Raw genomic sequence first — 19,757 nt, 5'->3', positions numbered from 1 at the left:
GTGGACGCAGGGCCTCTCTCACTATGGTAATCTCCGTCGCGCTGTCCAGCAAGGTCAGAGCCCACGTCAGATTCCGAAGCCGCGTTCTCACTATCTGGGGCATATCGATGCGCTGTTAAAGCCTCGACTTTCTTTTTGGCAAACTGCGGTCTTTTCGGCATTGAGCCGTCCTGCTTCCCTGCGCCGTCTGTCTGGTGGGGCCGGTCACATCCTTGCTGACCACCCCATCCTCTTCCGCCTCCTCCACCACCGGTCTTTGGGGCCGATGAGTCCTGTAAGGAACGAGGAGAGCGTTTATCAGAAACCTGAAATCTATCAGGTGATTTAATCATCGCGCGATCGCGCAAGTCATAAACTCGCTCTGTCGGCGCAGGCTGTTGAACCGCAGGATAAGATTCCTGAGTCTGCTGTTGTTGCTTCCCCTGTTTCTGTTTTTTAGGCCAATTTTGTTTTTTGGACTTGGGCTGGACATCTGCCTCAGCAGACTGCCCTTGTGGTTGTTTTTTCTCCTTGACCCAAAAATACTTCAGACCCTTACTTGTGCGACCAATTGTTTCATAAGCAGCCACTACAATCTTTGCTAACTGGCGGGGTTTTTCGGCATTGGGTAAAGCCGCCAAAGCATTAAACACCTGGAAGTTCACTGCATCACCCTTGGCATTAGCAAGTATGAGATCGCAAACTATCTCAAAAGAGCCACACAGGCGCATACCCAATTCAACCGCTGCTTCCGGTCCGCGATTGTCCTTAACACGTTTAATGATCGTAGGCAGTACACCCATAGATGGGGTGCCGAAACACCTTGCATAAACAGCCGCAAACGTTTTCCCCCAGCTTTCACAGTCAACGAGTTCGGGAGCTAAATCCTTCGGCAAACTAATCGTCAAGATTCTATGTTTATCAGCAGGAGTAGAATTAGGAAACACAGCCTCCAGTTGGTCAAATTTCTCGGCAAGCCAGAAAGGAAAATCATCCTTGTCATCGGGGCGCTTACCAAACACTGCATTAACCATAACCGGATTGAGCTTTAAACCGCCATGTTCCGTTTGAAGAGCCGGACCCCCCGGGGGACCACCCGGGAGATGACGACCTATGTATTGCACTAATGCACGAATCACGGCAATCGAAACAACATGTAGTCTACGAACCTCCGCTAGGGAACAAGCGCCGTGATTCGGGTGAGGGGTAAATCCAGCCAGAGCAGGCCAATTTGTGCCTGGAATGGACAAAGGACCTAACCTCGCAGCGGATAAAGAATGGGGTAGGGCGCCAACAAACCAAACGCGATGCTGCCAATGATCAATTGGTATTTCCAGTGCCCTGTACGGAGTATATTCATTCGGTACAGGTGAGGGGGTGTAGTTGTGGAACACACCAGAATTAGCGTCCACCGGCGGAAACGTCACCCACGAATAAAACAGTTGGAAAGGGTACGCTGCATCTGCACTCACCACCATAATCACAGCCAAGCCTTCCAATGGGACTTGGAAAGTCTGTAAATGGTTGCGCACCGCAATGCGACTATGCTGCGGAATGTCCACAGGCTGGGCCATGATTACACAGGAACTTAGAAAAACAAAGCAAACTTTGTAGCACAACTGGGTAGTAATTCAAGGACACCGTTTTAGAAAGATTCAAGCTTGAAAAGACCTATTTCAAAAATAGGTAGGTTTTTTCTGACACCACCGTTTTCCGGAAACGACAGTGAAGGGGTTAAGGATTGAATGATAAACTACTCAAGTGTCATGATATAAGACCACCAACGTTTGGGCGCCATGTAGCAGGCTTTCCGTTCTCCCACAGAACTGTGCACAGAGATTTGGAACCTCGGCGAATTAGGGTGACCCAAAACTCACCTCAGTACCCAAAATCCCCTTACCGAGCTAGCTACAGTGTCTCATTGGTCATAACAACACTCCCAATGCTTAGACACACCTGAACATGAACTTACAATACCTCAGGTTACGTGGAACACATGAACACTCTTTCGTTATACAATCATTTCAACCCAGAACGTGGAGTAAATGAGGACACGTGCACATTTGAAATATTTATTTACTAATGCTGTTTTCTCAAATGCAGTATCTTAGATAATACAAGGAAACATATTATCAGAAGCAAAGTTATCAGCATAGTTACTAGTCCATAGAAAGCAAAAGGTGACAGCATGCTATTATGCTGAAATGAATAAGGGTTAACCACACCTAATTCTCACCCTCCGTAACTAGCATATTATATTAATATATAAGAAGGTCTCTTTGGGTTTTAACAGGGCGGGCCCATACGTCAAGATCCTAGTATGAAGAGATCACATCAACTTCCACCAGCTCTCTGCATGCGAACCGCATCAAGTGTGTGTGTGTACTCCAAGCAAAGCAATATAAAACGCGCTTAAAGCCAGAATCTGGCAGGAGCTGCACTTATGTTATGTCTATGAAGGTGCGGAGATCAGTTCTCACAACAATCTGTGTCGTGTTATCCTTGTAGCTTCAGCACTCACTGTACAGACATAGTTTATTAAGCAAAGCTGATATGAGAGCAATAACATATTATTCTCATGTAAATCACAAGCTCTTCTAGGTTGAAAGCTAAATCAACAATTATGTATCGTGTGCAGAAGCTGCAAAAGGAAAAAATGGCGTTTAAACATTTAATAAGCCTATGCTAACTTAACACAGTATTTCGATTAACAGTAGCTATATGACAGTGTGGTATTCCATTGTAGTGTGACTGACAACAACAATAAATTCCACACACTTGCTGGGGAGGATAAGGTCAAAGCAGCCAAAATCATTACAATCAGAAGTTCATGTGCGCCATCGTGGATTGATAAGAACATCCTCCTCCTACACGACGTGAACAATAACATGCTTAATGCTTACGTTACGTTGATGACGTGTCCTTTGCCTTAATTTCTTATAGCAGTCCAACTCCACGCAACTACTACTTATATTTACATTAATTTAACACTGCTTAGGCTACAATTTAGGGCACTGTTCTCTACCATACTATCTAATGTACTGTTTCTAATGCTACGCTCAGCCCGCTCAATGTTTCATTTCCTTTTTTTTATATGGTGATACTGCCAGTGTGTACCACTACTGCTACCAGCACAACAATGATATTGCATCCGTTGAGGATTCAACTCAACAACCAACCTTATTCACCAACCGTGATTCACAAATCACAGGTAAGATAAGCATATTGGAGAGGTAGTAGAATAATGGGCTAGGACTAAAGTTGGGAGGAGAGCACAGACTGACAGTACTACTAGTAAAGTACAGTAGTAGGGCTACTGAATTGACTAACTCGGTTACTTGCATTTTGGTACATTTCAGGACAAGATGTTTCATTCATGCTGGTAAGTTTGAAAAACCAAACGTCCAGTAACCACCGCCAACCCCCACACAAAATAATATGAGCGCGTATACTGTGTTTTGGTATGAAAAATATAATTATTAAGAAATATAAATTATGGATGTTCTTGTCACAAAAATAAAATAAATTACCCCAACTCACCCCCCCTCTCTAATCAAACCAATGTCCAAAAATCGTATGTATGACATTACAACGCAGGCTATTACAACGCCTGCATTACAACACGGTTTTTACATCGCAGTCCATTACAACGCATAGCGCTTTGGGGTGCTGGATAGTGAATAGTTTAATTTACTATTCCAACTCCAGTCCCCGTGGCCACTAGGGAAGGTTATTGGATATTAAATTAACCTATTCCCTATCCTAGAGCGCCCCCCAGAGCAATGCGTTGTAATAGTTTGCGTTGTAATGACCGCGTTGTAATGGTAGTGCATTGTAAAACTTTCGTTGTAAAGGTTGTTCACCCCAAAAATCAAGTCCCCTTTCTAAAAAACCCAATTCCCACCCCCCCAACAGTCTTTAAAAAAGGGGCAAGGGACAGTCACTTCTTTCGGTGGCCTGGTGTGGACAGCTGGTGCTGTACGTCCCGCAGCTCTTTGCGGAGGTCCCGGAGCTGGCGCTGATGTTTTTCGCCCAACCGCTCCAGGTAGTCCACTCGCTTTCGGAGGCGGCGCACACGTGCCATCCAGGCTCTGGGGGGGCAGCTGTTGTTTTTGCTGCTGTGCAGCGGCGGCGGGAGGATGTCGGGCCACAGCTCCGTTTTGCTGGAGGCTTGTGGCTGGTGGACCTGGGGGCAGTGGAGGAGGATGTACTGGTTGATGTGTCCTCATGCTCCCGAGCCCACAACCGCCGATACTTGGCACAAATAGCCTCCAGCTTACAGGCCCTGGCCAGGACAGCCATCTCCTTGCGGGTGAGCTTTTTTGGAGTAGCATCTATGAAGAAAGAAATAAAAATACTGTAGCCAATAGTCTTTAACATAAAGTTATTCAAAATTATTCAACGGAAAGTTGACACTTAATAACACCAGCATCAGTAACACCAGCAAGTAGCAAACACAGTATAATATTTTGAAGATAACGGACCAGGTTTTTTGATTGTCGAACCACAACTGGCGCCTCCCGTGAGTGACGTTATTTTGATTTCTAACCACTATTTTGACGGTGCCCCAGATAGGAGGAAGAACCTAAACGTCCAATTAGGACCAAGATCCAAACATAATTGATACAACAGGTATCTCTGCACACGTCGACTTTTACAGAGTAAATGCTGTAGGTAATCAAACAACACAAGCAATAGACAAACAATGTGGGAGTAGTCTTGATGGAAGTTTTTCTTCAATTCAGATTTTATTCACCACGCCCAGCCAACACGTGTTTCGTCAGGGCTAGTAGCCCACGACTTCATCAGGGCTCCCGCGGGCAGCGGTTCCAAAGCTTTTGCCACAATGGCTATGTGCTCTCAGCCGGTTCTAATTCCGACCCGGCTACCGGGTACTGTGGAGGTTCTCGCTGATTTGTCTCAGCCGTCCATGTGATGGTTAATACCAAAGATGCGACACACCATAGGAGTATCCGTGTGCGCGGCAGGTTAAGCCGTACTACTTTCCAGCGTCTCCGCGTGTAAATGCGGAAGTCATTTTTTACACGCGGAGAAGCTGGAAAGCTGAGACGAATCAGCGAGAACCTCCACAGTACCCGATACACAGACGGACTCATAATCGAAAATATTAGTAGCACAGAAAGTGATGGTAGAGTCAGGATAAGAATGTAGAAAGTAGTCTACATTAGAAGAAGATCAAAGACTATTTTGTAAAACATAGAATTATTAGGAAACAGTTTGTAATGAATAGGAGCTGTAAAAGTTAGGGAAGTATAAGTATTAATATAACAATAGAACAACTTACTGGGGCCAGCAGAAGAGCCTGCAAGGGACTGATCCTGTCCACCTTCTTCCATCAGAGTCTCAGTCGCCGTCGCCGCCTTGCCCCTGGGAGCTTCTGTTGAACATGAAATAAAGAAACACAACATGGATGATTGTTTTTTGGGGAAATATTTGATTTCTTTGAACACAATCTAAGAAACAAATTAACAACAATTGCATCTGATCTGGTCAACTAGGAGGATAGTAGTACAGTATTGCAAGATTCGCAGCCCGGCTAATAGGAAAGTTATGTAATTCACTAACTACACCAACAACAAAAAGGTTCTAGTACGACTGCCATCACTCAGCAGGACGAGACGTCGCGTGACAGACACAGTCCGTCATCATGATTGCATACCAATAACAAATGTCCTATAACAAGTAATAAATTATAAACTCAACGTATCAATCCACCACTATCTCTTCAAAGTGGCAGCAGCATGCAGGAGTACAAAGAAGGACTAGACTTGAGTGTACTGTCTCTACCATTACGCAGTAATGCTCTCAAATGAGTAAAAAGTTGCAAACAAGTAAGCATAGTGGCAACGCCAATAACCAGGCAAGCACCTGCAATGACAGAAGCTATTTAAAGATTAATTTACCTGCAATGTAATCGAATCAGCAGCATTCGTACTCTTCAGGAAAAAAATAGCTTAGCAATATAACAGAGCAAAAGAAAAAAAAGTAGTTATTAAATAGCTACTTACCAAGGCCAGGGATCTCCAATCCTAGCTATCATGCTCCCGGTCCAGGATGTCAGTCCATCGGTGCGTCGCTTGCTGGTAGGTGCGCCAAACCCCAGACTCCTTCCACATGCGCCGGCATACCTTCTCCCACAGCTGGCGACGCTCCCGGAGGCCGTAACCGGAAGCAATCCGCCCATCTGCTGCTACGGTCTTAGGGAGGTGGACTTTCACAAACACCATCAAGGCGGCCACCTCTCCCTGGCCTGGACTAGCTCCGCCCTCAAACGCCCGCAAGGGAGCCGGGTACGGGGTGCTGGGCCCTTCCCCTTGCCCTTGTCGGCTCCCTTTGCCATGGTCCTGGGCACAAGAAAAAGGAAAGAAGAATAGGTGTGAAAAAAAAGTAAGAGAGAGAGCGAAAGAAATAAAGTAGGTAATAAAGTAGCAAAAAGTTAAAAAAAAACACAAAATATAGATGTAGGAAATTGTAGAGATAGATAATAAGCAAAAAAAAGCAAATAAAAGTTCAGAAAAACATAGGACTACAAAGATGTAAGATGGATAGAAAGGTAGCATACCCAAAAACCATAGCAATGAATGAAAAACAAGATGGCTGTGCCCATAGAGGACCGCGTGGGTAAGTTTGCGCGATATTTTCCCCGCGAGCATGCAAAAACACAGGCGAACTCGTAATAGCACGCCGAACACAACGCCAGATTGTCAATAGCGTCCAGAACCGGAAATACGCAACGCACACAAGATGGCCGCGCCCATGTACGACCGCATGGGTAAGTTCGCTGTTGGTGCGCTGCAAGCGGCTTGCGAAGACGCAAAAAAACCTGCGAACATGCAAAAAAAAACAATTCGCAAATTTGCACAAATTTGCGGATTGCGAGTTAGATTTATCACGAATTCGCGCCCGTGAATCTCACGAAATTGCACAAAAACTAAATTGAAAGCACTTAGCAGGTGCAAAAGTTCAAGCTAATTTGTAACCATTCCCTGTAGTGCTTCCTGAGGGGCCCCTCCAAATTCAGTTGCCTACTTGCAACTATTCTCTGACCCTGCTCTGACCCTCAAAGCAGGGTCAGAGATTAGTTACAAGTATGGCACAATGCTCCTGCAAAAAAAATTCACCTGCAACAGGAAGCACTTACAGCTAAGGGATCAGGTGCCAGACTTGAAGCTCAAATTCAGTGACACATTAACCAGCCCCAAATGAATTCATCTCGGTTGAGGCTGGGAAGGTGTGCTTTGCTTTCCCCCCATAATCTACAGTGGTGAACAAGAGGGTGGTAGTGGTGAACCAGAGGGTGCTGTGATAAACCAGAGGGGGACAGTGATGATCCAGAGGGTGGCAGTGGCAAACCAGAGGGTGGCAGTGATGAACCAGAGGGTGGAAGTAATGAACCAGAGGGTGGCAGTGGTTAACCAGAGGGTTATGAACCAGAGGATAGCAGTGATGAACCAGAGGGTGGCAGTCTTGAACCAGAGGGTGGCAGTGATCAACCAGAGGGTGGCACTGTTGAACCAGAGGGTGGCAGTGATGAACCAGAGGGTGGCAGGGATGAACCAGAGGATGCAGTGATCAACCAAAGGGTGGCAGTGATGAACCAGAGGGTGGCAGTGATGAACCAGAGGGTGGCACTGATGAACCAGAGGGTGGCACTGGTGAACCAGAGGGTGGCAGTGCGGAACCAGAGGGTGGCAGTGCGGAACCAGAGGGTGGCAGGGATGAACCAGAGGATGGCAGTGATAAACCAGAGGGTGGCAATGATCAACCAGAGGTTGGCAGTGATGAACCAGAGGGTGGCAGTGATGAACCAGAGGTTGGCAGTGATGAACCAGAGGGTGGCACTGGTGAACCAGAGGGTGGCAGTGCGGAACCAGAGGGTGGCAGTGATGAACCAGAGGGTGGCAGGGATAAACCAGAGGATGTCAGTGCTCAACCAGAGGATAGCAGCCTTGAACCAGAGGATGGCAGTGATCAACCAGAGGGTGGCAGTGATGAACCAGAGGGTGGCAGTGGTGAACCAGAGGGTGGCAGTGATGATCCAGAGGGTGGCAGTGGCAAACCAGAGGGTGACGGTGATGAACCAGAGGGTGGCAGTGATGAACCAGAGGGTGGCAGTGGTGAATCACAAGGTGATGAACCAGAGGATAGCAGTGATGAACCAGAGGATAGCAGTGATGAACCAGAGGGTGGCAGTGGTGAACCAGAGGGTGGCAGTGATGATCCAGAGGGTGGCAGTGGCAAACCAGAGGGTGGCATTGGTGAACCAGAGGGTGGCAGTGATGAACCGGAGGATGGCAGTCTTGAACCAGAGGGTGGCAGTGGTGAACCAGAGGGTGACAGTGGTAAACCAGAGAGTGACAGTGGTGAACCAGACAGTGGCAGTGGTGAACCAGAGGGTGCTGTGATGAACCAGAGGGTGGCAGTGGTGAACCAGAGGGTGCTATCATGAACCAGAGGGTGGCAGTGATGAACCAGAGGGTGGCAGTCTAGAACCAGAGGGTGGTAGTGATCAACCAGAGGGTGGCAGTGAGTCACCTGATAAAGCTTAGGTCCCCTGCAGCCCCGGTCCTCCGCAAGCGCTAGGCTTGTTTGTGGGGAGGGCTCAGGGCGGTACCTTCTTCCTGCCTCCTGGCTGGGGCAGGCACTGATTGGGCAAACTACCTTTCAGAGGCGGAGCTGAAGTAAAGCACGTCCTCTACAAAAGCCCTGGTAGATCATTCTCTATCTGTTGACTACGACGAAGAGAAGGCTACGCTGAAAGATATTACCACATTTAGCTGCGTGACTGAATTGCTAGTTACGTCGCTGTATTTGTATTTGCATTTTTTTTTAAAAACTGTGATCTCTGACAAAGCGCTGAAAACAAGCGCTACACCTTTCATTTTCACTGCGTCTATTTTTGATTTTAAAAAAAACAGCACTGAGTGATATAGATTGTGTTAAGTCACCTGATAAAGCTTATGTCCCCTGCAGCCCCGGTCCTCCGCAAGCGCTAGGCTTGTTTGTGGGGAGGGCTCAGGGCGGTACCTTCTTCCTGCCTCCTGGCTGGGGCAGGCACTGATTGGGCAAACTACCTTTCAGAGGCGGAGCTGAAGTAAAGCACGTCCTCTACAAAAGCCCTGGTAGATCATTCTCTATCTGTTGACTACGACGAAGAGAAGGCTACGCTGAAAGATATTACCACATTTAGCTGCGTGACTGAATTGCTAGTTACGTCGCTGTATTTGCATTTTTTTTTAAAAACTGTGATCTCTGACAAAGCGCTGAAAACAAGCGCTACACCTTTTATTTTCACTGCGTCTATTTTTGATTTAAGAAAAAAAAACAGCACTGAGTGATATAGATTGTGTTAAGTCACCTGATAAAGCTTATGTCCCCTGCAGCCCCGGTCCTCCGCAAGCGCTAGGCTTGTTTGTGGGGAGGGCTCAGGGTGGTACCTTCTTCCTGCCTCCTGGCTGGGGCAGTCACTGATTGGGCAAACTACCTGAGCTGAACTAAAGCACGTCCTATACAAAAATAGTCCCACTCAATGACGCGCAGCGATCACGCGCAGCACCCGCGACAAACACCGCGCCAAAGACTAGCCTAAGACATGCCCGTCTGGTCCCGTCCAGTACAGGGGCATGGGGAAGGACACCCTATATTCCCCACGTTGCAGGTATGTCCTCCTTGCAATTAAAAGCATTACGCCCCAATTTACATCGCGACTGCACTGGCCTTTCGCCACTAGGGGACTTACATTGTAACAACTGCAAACTTCAACTCACAAATATCCAACCCTATTCGGACCCAATACCCACTTCCCAACCCACAACCAAACGTCCAAAATGCACTAACCTCAACTACTCCTTTCTTAGCGTCAATTGCAGATCATTACCACAACACAAACTGGATATCCTCACCCTTTTACTAGATGATGCTCCAAGTGCCCTCTTTCTAACCGAAACTTGGCTACACGAAAGCTCTGGACCGGATGTAGCTACTGCTCTCCCGGACAACTATGCTATCATAAGACAAGATAGACAAGGCCAAGTGGGTGGAGGAATTGCTATAATATATCTAAAAGATTTTACCTGTAAATTGCTCCCAGTTAATATCCCTGACTGTGAAGCAGCCTCTTTCCAAATCACCCTCAACCCTAATTTCACTCTGTCCGGGCTCCTAATATATAGACCACCTGGGAACGCAAACTCCTGGGCAGCCAACCTAGCAAATCACATCACCCCACTTCTGCTAGATTCTAAAAATGTTACTCTTTTAGGGGACCTAAATCTGCATCTTGAGGACCAAACAAATGTGGCCTGCTGTAATCTAATAGACGATCTCACTGCTCTCAACCTATCACTTCTCAATGTTGGTCCTACACATAAGGCAGGGCACCTACTGGACCCTATTTTTTCCAATATCCCTGATCTAAAATGGACCCAAACCAACCCCATATGTTGTTCAGATCACCACCTCATTAACTTTAACCTAAAGAGATCTTTTCCTCCTAGGAATACGACCTGGGCTGCGAAATCCATGAGAAATTGGAAATTATTAGATATTAACAGACTGAACGACGCACTTAAAATTAGCACCCCTTCCTACGACCAAAATATGGAAAATATTGCGAAAACTACCAATTAGTGGCTAGAAACAGCAGTAAACCAATGCCTTCCTTTAATGGAGGCAAAAAGAAACTTCCACCGCCCCCCTGCCCCCTGGTTTAATGAATTCCTCAAAACTGAAAAATCTAAATGTAAAGTTTTAGAAAGAAAATGGCGCAAAAATTACAATCACGAAAATAAAACAACATACAATAAGGCAAGAAATGCGTATCATACCTCCTGTAGGAAAGCCCGAGCTCTTTATGTGGCAAACACCATCAACAACGCCACAAACAAAACAAAGACCCTATTTAGCACAGTAAGGGATCTAGCAGGGGCTCAAACAACGGCTACAGCTCACCCGTTAACGAAAAAACAATGTCAAGACCTGGCGACATTCTTCTACGACAAAATAGAAAACATTGTTACAAACATTACTGCTAGACCCCAGGATAATGTTTCAGAGCAGCATATCCTTAAAACGCCGGAGGATATAATCCCCTCTTGAGAAATGGCCCCCCATAACCTTGGACTCCCTACAAATGTCCTTGAAGTCCATTTCATCAGGCTCCCCCTGCGATCCCCTTCCGGTCCGCTTTCTGAAACAACTTGACACCTCCGCTTTGACCATCATAGCAGACACGCTAAACGCTTCCCTTCTAACTTCCACTGTCCCGGCTAGCTGGAAGCATGCCATGGTGACCCCATTACTGAAGAAACCTTCAGCCGACCCTATGATTCTATCTAATTATCGGCCCATATCGTTACTCCCAGCATTTTCTAAACTGATGGAAAGACACATCCATTCCGCCCTCACTTCCTTCACGGAGAAAAACAACCTCCTCCACCCTTCGCAATCAGGTTTCCGAGCAGGACATTCAACGGAAACCACTCTACTGGGTGTGACGTAAAAAATTCAAAAGCTCCTGGATAGGGGTCAAACAGTCGCACTCATTCTCTTCGATTTGAGTGCGGCGTTTGATACTATCTCACATAAAACTCTCCTGGCCACTCTAGAAGGAAATGGTATCTGTAAAGAGGCCCTCAAATGGATAATGTCCTTCCTAGCTGACAGATCCTACCAGATCAAATCCAGTATTGCATGCTCAGATACGCTCCCCGCCCCTTATGGAGTCCCACAGGGCTCCATTCTGAGCCCGCTATTTTTAAATCTGTACCTGAGACCACTGGCCGATTTAGCTGATCGCGTAGGCCTAACCTTAATGTCATATGCTGATGACTCGCAGATCATCTTTTCCCTATATGAGTCAAACCCCTCAACCCCTTCTGTCCTGAAAAATGGTCTCCAGGAGATCTTCAACTGGATGACCACCAACCAGTTGAAGTTAAACGGGGACAAAACTGAGGTCCTCCTATTAGGAAGAAATAAAGAGCTTTGGAACCCCTCACATTGGCCATCTGAGATGGGAAATCTTCCTACCCCAGCCACTCAAGTAAGAAATCTAGGGATCATTATTGACAATACTTTGTCGATGAAACAGCAGGCAAATAAAGTGTCTGGCCCCTGCTTCACCATAATAAAATGGTTAAAGAAAATCATTTGGATGTTGCCCCAAAACACTAAAAAAACCGTAGTAAATGCTTTAATAACATCACGTATTGATTACGGAAACATACTCTACTTGAGCTCAAACTTAGCAGTGATCAAACGACTCCAATTGATCCAAAACGCTGCGGCACGACTCCTGTGCAGGATCCCTAAGTTTGACAGAATATCTAAACATCTGAATGATTTACACTGGCTCAGGATAGAACATCGGATCAGCTTCAAAACCCTGACCTTTATGTTTAAAATTAAAACCAAAACTGCACCCGGCTACTTACAAGCCTTGGCCTCTCCCTATCTGCCTACAAGAAATCTTCGATCCCAAACAGCAGCGAATTTCGCCGTCCCGAGATTCAAATTACAAAGAACAGGAGGGCGTTCTTTTGCTGTGAAAGGACCCACCTTATGGAACTCGCTCCCCCCGTACATCCGGAAAGAAGAAAGCTATACTAAATTCCGGAAACATGTAAAAACCTGGTTGTTCCAGAAACAACTGCAGTAATACCAAAATTTCAGCATCACCCCTTCAATCTAATCGAATGTCACAGGCGCCGGGAAACCCTTTTTGGGTAGCTGTAGCGCCATACAAATGTAAATAATAAATAAATAAATAAAAACCAGAGGGTGGCAGTGTGGAACCAGAGGGTGGCAGTGTGGAACCAGAGGGTGGCAGTGATGAACCAGAGGGTGGCAGGGATGAACCAGAGGATGGCAGTGATCAACCAGAGGGTGGCAGCCTTGAACCAGAAGGTGGCAGTGATCAACCAGAGGGTGGCAGTGATGAACCAGAGGGTGGCACTGGTGAACCAAAGGGTGGCAGTGATGATCCAGAGGGTGGCAGTGGCAAACCAGAGGGTGGCAGTGATGAACCAGAGGGTGGCAGTGATGAACCAGATGGTGGCAGTGGTGAACCACAAGGTGATGAACCAGAGGATAGCAGTGATGAACCAGAGGGTGGCAGTGGTGAACCAGAGGGTGGCAGCGATGATCCAGAGGGTGGCAGTGGCAAACCAGAGGGTGGCATTGGTGAAGCAGCGGGTGGCCGTGATGAACCGGAGGGTGGCCACGATAAACCACAGGGTCGCGACTGTTGCGACCACACAAGTACGTTCACGTTCCCGAACTTGTAAAAAACCCTCGCGAACTGGCAAAAACAGCAAATTCGCACAAATTCGTGGACTGTGCGAATTGCAAGTTCGCTTTAGCGTGATTTGGTGAACCGTGAATTCGCAAATTTCGCCCATCCTTATTCTAAACTCTATATTATATTCCTATTTCAGAAATACATAGGCGTCTTTGATACCTATTTTTCACTCTTTATATTTTACCAAATGAATAGCTATATGCCTGAAACACAATGAAAAACCATTGCAAGACTCTGCTCATTTTTTGGCTCTTAATGAACCTACAAGTCCTCTATATCCCCACAACTAAAGGGGTCCAGCGGATGTAACGGTATATTGTTTTAAAAAATGTCATACTTATGCGAGGTTACAGGTAAAAACATTGGAACAAATTGCTGCTTTTTTCAACCCATTTTCAATTTTTCTTATATTCAACTGTTAGTTTCAATTGAAAAAAGTTGAAGGATCTAGACAAATGACCCCTTGCTCAATTTAAATTGTTGTCTACTTTTCAGAAATGTATAAGTGTTCAGGATCCTTTATTGCTTTCACACCAATTTCTACCACTAACTGGAATGGGGTTGAAAGAACAAAAAGTAGCAAAAATAGGCTATGTCCCAGTAAAATGCCAAAACTGTGCAAAATAAATGTGGTTTTCTGACAAAAGTCTGTCAGTCCCTGAAAGCTGGGACAATGGTGATTTTGGCACCAAAAATCCTCTGTTGATGCTAATTGCAGAGAAAAAACCAAACACTTTCTTCTGCAGCCCTTTTTCGCCATTTTCCACAAAAAACAACATTCACCTGTATTTTGGCTAATTTCTGGGTCCCTTCGAGGTGAGTCAAGAAACCCTGGGTACCTTTCAAATCCCCATGATGTTGGAAGAAAAGGACACAAATTTGGCATGGGTACCTTATGTGGTCAAAATGTTACAGGGTCCAGAGCATGAACTACCCCAAATAGAAAAGAATTAGCGCGGGGGGGCCTAGTGGTGAAGTGGCTATACACTGAACCTTCCTTGCAAAACCTGCTTTGGAAGAGGCCATTACTGTGACACTAGATAAAATAGCCCCTCTCACTAAAGTTAAAGTTAAACCTGGGACTGCCCCCTGGTTTACGGAGCACCTAAAGACAGTGAAGCTCTTGTGTAGAGGAGCGGAACATAAATGGAGAAAAAGTGGAGAAAATCAAAGAAATACTGTAAAGTATATAAATAAGTCCACCAGGGCCTCATGGAGGACATTAAGCAAGCAAAAAATATATTTCTTTTAACCCGCGGCGGTCCCGTGCGCGTGACGGAACCGCTCCGTCACGGCACGCGGGTGAGCTGTGCTTTTGATGGAACGGTTCCGTCACGGCCCCGCCCGCTCAATAGAGTGCGGCGCGGCGGCGGGGCCGTGACGGAACCATTCCGTCACCAGCACAGCCCACCCAAGGCTCGTGACGGAACGGTTCCGTCACGAGCATGGGAGGGGTTAAACTAAATAGACAATGGAGAAAACTCTATAGAATCCTGAATAAATTCACATCCCTCCTACCAAGTCACAAACTCCAAATTCTCATGACTGGACCGATTCTCTCTCCAAATTCTTTGAAGAAAAGAAATTCTACATTCAATCACTCTTTTCCACTCCAATCAATTAATTAAGGATCTTCCAGAAAATGTGTCCAGCCTACCTATAGATCCCCCACATATCCTCGACGAATTTGTAAGTTGTAGCGTTGAGTCAGTGGAAACAGTTATGCAGAAAATAAAATATGGTTCTTCCACCGACACGGTTCCCAGTAGTATTGGAAATTCTAACTAACCTATTCAATAAATCATTATCGGAAATTGAGTTCCCGAATTTATGGAAAGCTTCAAGGGTTAGGCCTATCCTAAAAAAATCCACAGCCGACCCTAAACTTTGTCTGAACTTACGGCCCATTTTGCTACTTCCCTATTTCGGGAAAGTTGTGGAATCATTATTAAACCAACAGCTTGTCACCTATCTAGAGAATTATGGGCAAATGGATCCCTCAAAGTCCGGTTTTAGGGCTGCCCATAGTACAGAGACAGCATTGCTGGAGATAACAGACAACATCAGACTGGCTTTGGACAAGGGACAATCAACAATTTTTGTTCCGTAACAATCAACCCATGCTAGCAGCCTTACCTTCCACCAAAATATTCAAACCTTGTTTAATTAAGTCTGCAACTCCCTTTGTCACGGCTGTCTGTGGAGTATATACAGCCTGAGCCAGCCAGCGCTGAGCAGTGAGCAGCTCCTTACTCTCCTCTCCAGTTAGGTGGGTCTCCTGTAAAATAGCTATTTGTGCCGGAGAGTCCCTCGAATATTTCAAAATCAACTCCCGTCTTTTCTTAACCCGCATTCCATTAACGTACCACGATAGAATTTTCAACTTGTTAAGACAACCTCCACTCATCCCAGTCAACAGCAGTCATACTCTCGCACCCTCCCTTCCAATCACAGCAAAAACGTACCCTGAGGATTTTTCAGCTTTTTCCCTCTCCCCTCCCCCCCACCACCCCAAAGGAAACCTAAAACCCACCCCCTTTCCCCCGAAAACCCAATCCAAATATACATGGCTATTAAGCCCTATGGGTGTCCTTGACGGGCGGTGCCTCAAATAAACTTAAACCAAAAAGTCTATTAAGAGGCAAAATTAAAAGTCACAAAAACATCCTAGAATTCCAGCTTTAATTATCTCCATATTGACATTGTTTCAAGAAATGATCTACCTCTTCAACAAAATGGAACAAATGCATCTTGTTGTTCCACATCACCTTTAAGAGGGCTAGAAACTTCAACTGAACCGAAGCCCATAATTTCCTCAGCGGCTTGATCCATTTGCCAAGCTCCCATTGCCTGTTAGCTGTGACAGATTATAAGTCTGATCTTACTTCAACCTTTACACCATCTACTTCCATAGTTTTCTTCTTAGGAGCACTCGCCAAAATCTTTTCTTTCAAAGTATACGTCATGAAGTTTATCAAAATTCTCCTGGGTTTAGCAAGATTAGGGTTCATTCTGAAGGGATCACAATGTATTCTCTGAATATCTCTGGAGCTCTCCTCCTCTGTCTCCTCCAAGTGAAACTCATTTTTCAACAACTGCACTACATATATTCTAATGTCTACACCTTCTTTACCCTCCGGACGTTTTAAGATTTTCAAGTTACTTCATCTCTGCATGTTCTCCAATCTTTCTACCCTTTCCTCGTGGTCCCTTTCCTTAATCTTAACAACTTCTCGTTCTTTACGATTAACCATAACCTCCTCTCTGAGATCCTTAACCTCAACCTCAAGTGCTATAGTTTGAGTACTCAAATCGTCTATCTTCTTCTCTATCAGACCGCAAGCTACTTTCCTGGTTCGACTTGTGCATTTCTAGATTCAATTTTTTTAACATGTCGATTATAGAGAGATCACTGCCATCATGCTCAACCACCCCGTGCTGCCCTAGCGGGTCGGATTGCATTTCCCCAGAAATTGATTGTGTGGCACTAAGTGCTGGGACTACCGTAATATCAGGGCTAGTTACCTCAGGACCTGCGTCCAGACGTTGAACACTTAAATTAACCTCAGCCTGAGGAGCCTCATCACCCTCACCCATATCTAAAGATAAAACGTGAAAACAATTAGGACTCGAATGTTTAGACCAATCCGTCAAATCTGTATCAAACGCCTCTTCCAAGCCGCCCCCTACACCAGCCCTGTTCTGATATAGCTGCCTTTCCTCGGGGGTTGTCGCTGGCCCTGTTAACTTTGTGGGTAGTGATTTCCCTTTCAACACCAAAGTCTTCAGCAACACCTTGAAAATACGATCTGAGTGAGGGAGTCACCTTAATCTTACGCTCTACTGAGCCCCCCGTTGCCAGCTTCTTACAGCTTTTTTTCAATTCTTAACGGTGCACCTGTCCCTGGCCTTAACCTCCTTAATCTCTAAGGTGTTAGAGTCCTCTTGGTTAAATAACGGCTTCTGTCCCCTCTTCCCGGTGCTCCTTAAAGTGTACCTGGAAATAGCCCTTTAACATGCCCCTGGCACTACTCCCTCCCCTGGGTTCTAACCTCAACAGGGTCACCCCAGATGGGTTACACACATTCACAGATTTGAGGGCTGCTGAGGCACTACTATTTATCCTAGGGGTGAAATCTCTTGCAACTGGTCCTGGGGTAGAGTGGAGAAATGTTTTTCCTTAGAAGCCTTTGACAGTGAAACGCTCTTCTCTGCAGTGTTTTCACCCCTACTTTCCACCTGCCTGCCTCTCCCCCGTCTATCCCCTCGAAAAAGAATCCTAGCCGCTGCTCTGCGTCTTTTTCCGACCTCCGAGGTAGCTCGCTCCCAGCTGAGCTCTGACTGCCTCACAGGCTCCACCTCCATCTCTGTGGCCTCCTCGCGTCTCTGCAAACTCCCTGCACCTCCCAAAACTCAAAACTCACCGGCAGCCCGCGCCCTCCGCTAGCTCAGAGCTCGAGCTGCACAGCATGGAAGAAACTCCACCTCCTCGGATGCCAGGCTGGTCGACGCACACTGGACTCCCAGACGGTATGTAAAGAACAACCTAGAGCTCCGCCCGCCTTAGCCGCCACCCACAGCCCGCAACTAGCCGGCCACCATGTTGATTGTTAAGTAAAGGTATATGGGGAAGTGCTTATTTTGGTGGGATATTATGGTTCGAATCAGGAAGACATAGGATCTTTAGATGATTTGTCTAGGGAAATATTGAATTTTTCGTTACGTATTATTATGGCAGGTGATTTTAATGCAATTTTGGATCAAAAATTAGACTGCTGATGACTCAGTTGGGTTTATGTGACATTTGGAGATGTAGGTTTGGACAGCAGCTAGGCTTAGAAGACCTCCAAAACCTAGATATCAATCTTTGTGGGTTGTTAAATTAATTCTTGACCTTTTCTGTAGTTGGCCAGATAACTCGCTTTTGAACAGAAAGAACCTTTCTATCAAATTAGCTACCCTTCTTTGCTTAATTTCCTGTCGTAGAGTTTCTGATGTTAGAGCTCTAGATATTTCCTATAGGTATTATGATATGTTTGGCGTCAAATTTGAACTCCACAGAAGGACCAAGACTATATCTGATTCTATTTTCTATCCACATTTTGATATTTGTAGAAAACTATGTGTTGTGGATTGTATGAAACAATATGATTTGAGAATGCATGCTCTTCGCCCTTGTAATGTTAATCAGTTACTGATATCCTTCATTAAACCTCATAAGGGTATTTCCTCTGCCTCTATTGCAAGATGGGTCAAAATTGTTATGAACATTGCTGGTGTTGATCTAAATATCTTCAAACCGCACTCTATCAGGGGTGCTATGGCCAGTAAGTCCTTTTGGTCAGGATGTAAGTTGGATGATATTCTTAAAGCTGCTGATTGGTCGAATTCTAGAACTTTTGCTCATCATTATTGTAAACCAATCACTCATATGTCTGATGTTGTCTTACATGGCTACCAACATGCATAATGGTAGCCTCCGGTCTTGTAATGATATTGCGATTCTCCTATTAACAAGACTAGAGAAACTGGATTTCATTAAAGACACGGAGGCTAACCTTATCCCTCCCACCCTTCCCTTGGGTGGTTGAGGGTTGATTTTTGCTTACTGTTTAATTCATGTGATATGTTTATTTGAATACTTAACTTGCTATATTCTTATGTTCCTTGTCAGGATTGATCCCCTTTTTCTTTTCAGATGACCTCTCGTGAACTCATGTTCCTGATTTTTTCTCTATGGATCTTGGAGACTTTATTCATCCTTCATCTATCTTGATTTTGTGAAGATTCGTTGATCCTTCGTTGAAGTTTTTATTGGGACATTTCCTTTCTCTCCTTTACTCCTCATTTAAAAGAGGCTGATTGCCTAGTGCTTACTGGAATTGTTTTGTTAAGAATGTTCTATATGGAACTATTGCTTTGTGACATATGCGGCTGCTTGGGTTTGCATTAAAAGTTATATGCATAATGTTAGCCTCCGTGTCTTTAATGAAATCCAGATTCTCTAGTCCTGTTAATAGAAAAATCGCAATTTACGTTTTATAATAAAAAGTATAATCATAAATCCCGGATTATTACTATTTGGTGGACCAAAGGCTGGTTGATTCAGTTGTTCAGGTGGGCCATATTGGAGTTCATCTTTCAGACCATTCAGCTATATTTCTTAAGTTAAGATTAGGGGGTGGCACATTGGCTTCAATTTGGAGGTTGGATCGAACGATACTCTCTTATCAGGTTGTAGCGGAGGTTTTGAAGGAGGAGACAAAAGTTTTTTTAAGATGAATCAAGGGTCAGCTAAGACAGAGATTGTTAGGGATACATACAAGGCATTTCAGTGGGGGAGGTTGGGATCTATGGCAGCAAACAAAAGAAGACTTCACTACACTAGAGTTACAGATTTGGAGGAGAAAATTCATAAACTGGAGGCGGGTTTAGTTACCCCTGGTACTAGAGGGCC

At 45.4% G+C, this 19,757-nt stretch overlaps 1 long non-coding RNA gene across 2 annotated transcripts in view; it reads left to right on the top strand.

Moving 5' to 3' along the window:
- The window catches only part of LOC144767595 (uncharacterized), a 31,368-nt gene extending 12,139 nt beyond the window's left edge, over nucleotides 1-19,229 (top strand). For both annotated transcript variants that reach the window (XR_013598273.1, XR_013598274.1), the window contains exons 4-5: nucleotides 3,090-3,190; nucleotides 18,999-19,229. This is a non-coding gene — a long non-coding RNA (uncharacterized LOC144767595). The remainder of the gene's footprint in view (nucleotides 1-3,089; nucleotides 3,191-18,998) is intronic.
- Nucleotides 19,230-19,757: the final 528 nt, after the last annotated feature.

Source organism: Lissotriton helveticus, chromosome 7, assembly GCF_964261635.1.
Source record: "Lissotriton helveticus chromosome 7, aLisHel1.1, whole genome shotgun sequence".
In the NCBI taxonomy this organism is placed as follows: Eukaryota; Metazoa; Chordata; class Amphibia; order Caudata; family Salamandridae; genus Lissotriton; species Lissotriton helveticus.
This window is presented reverse-complemented; position numbering and strand designations above follow the sequence as displayed.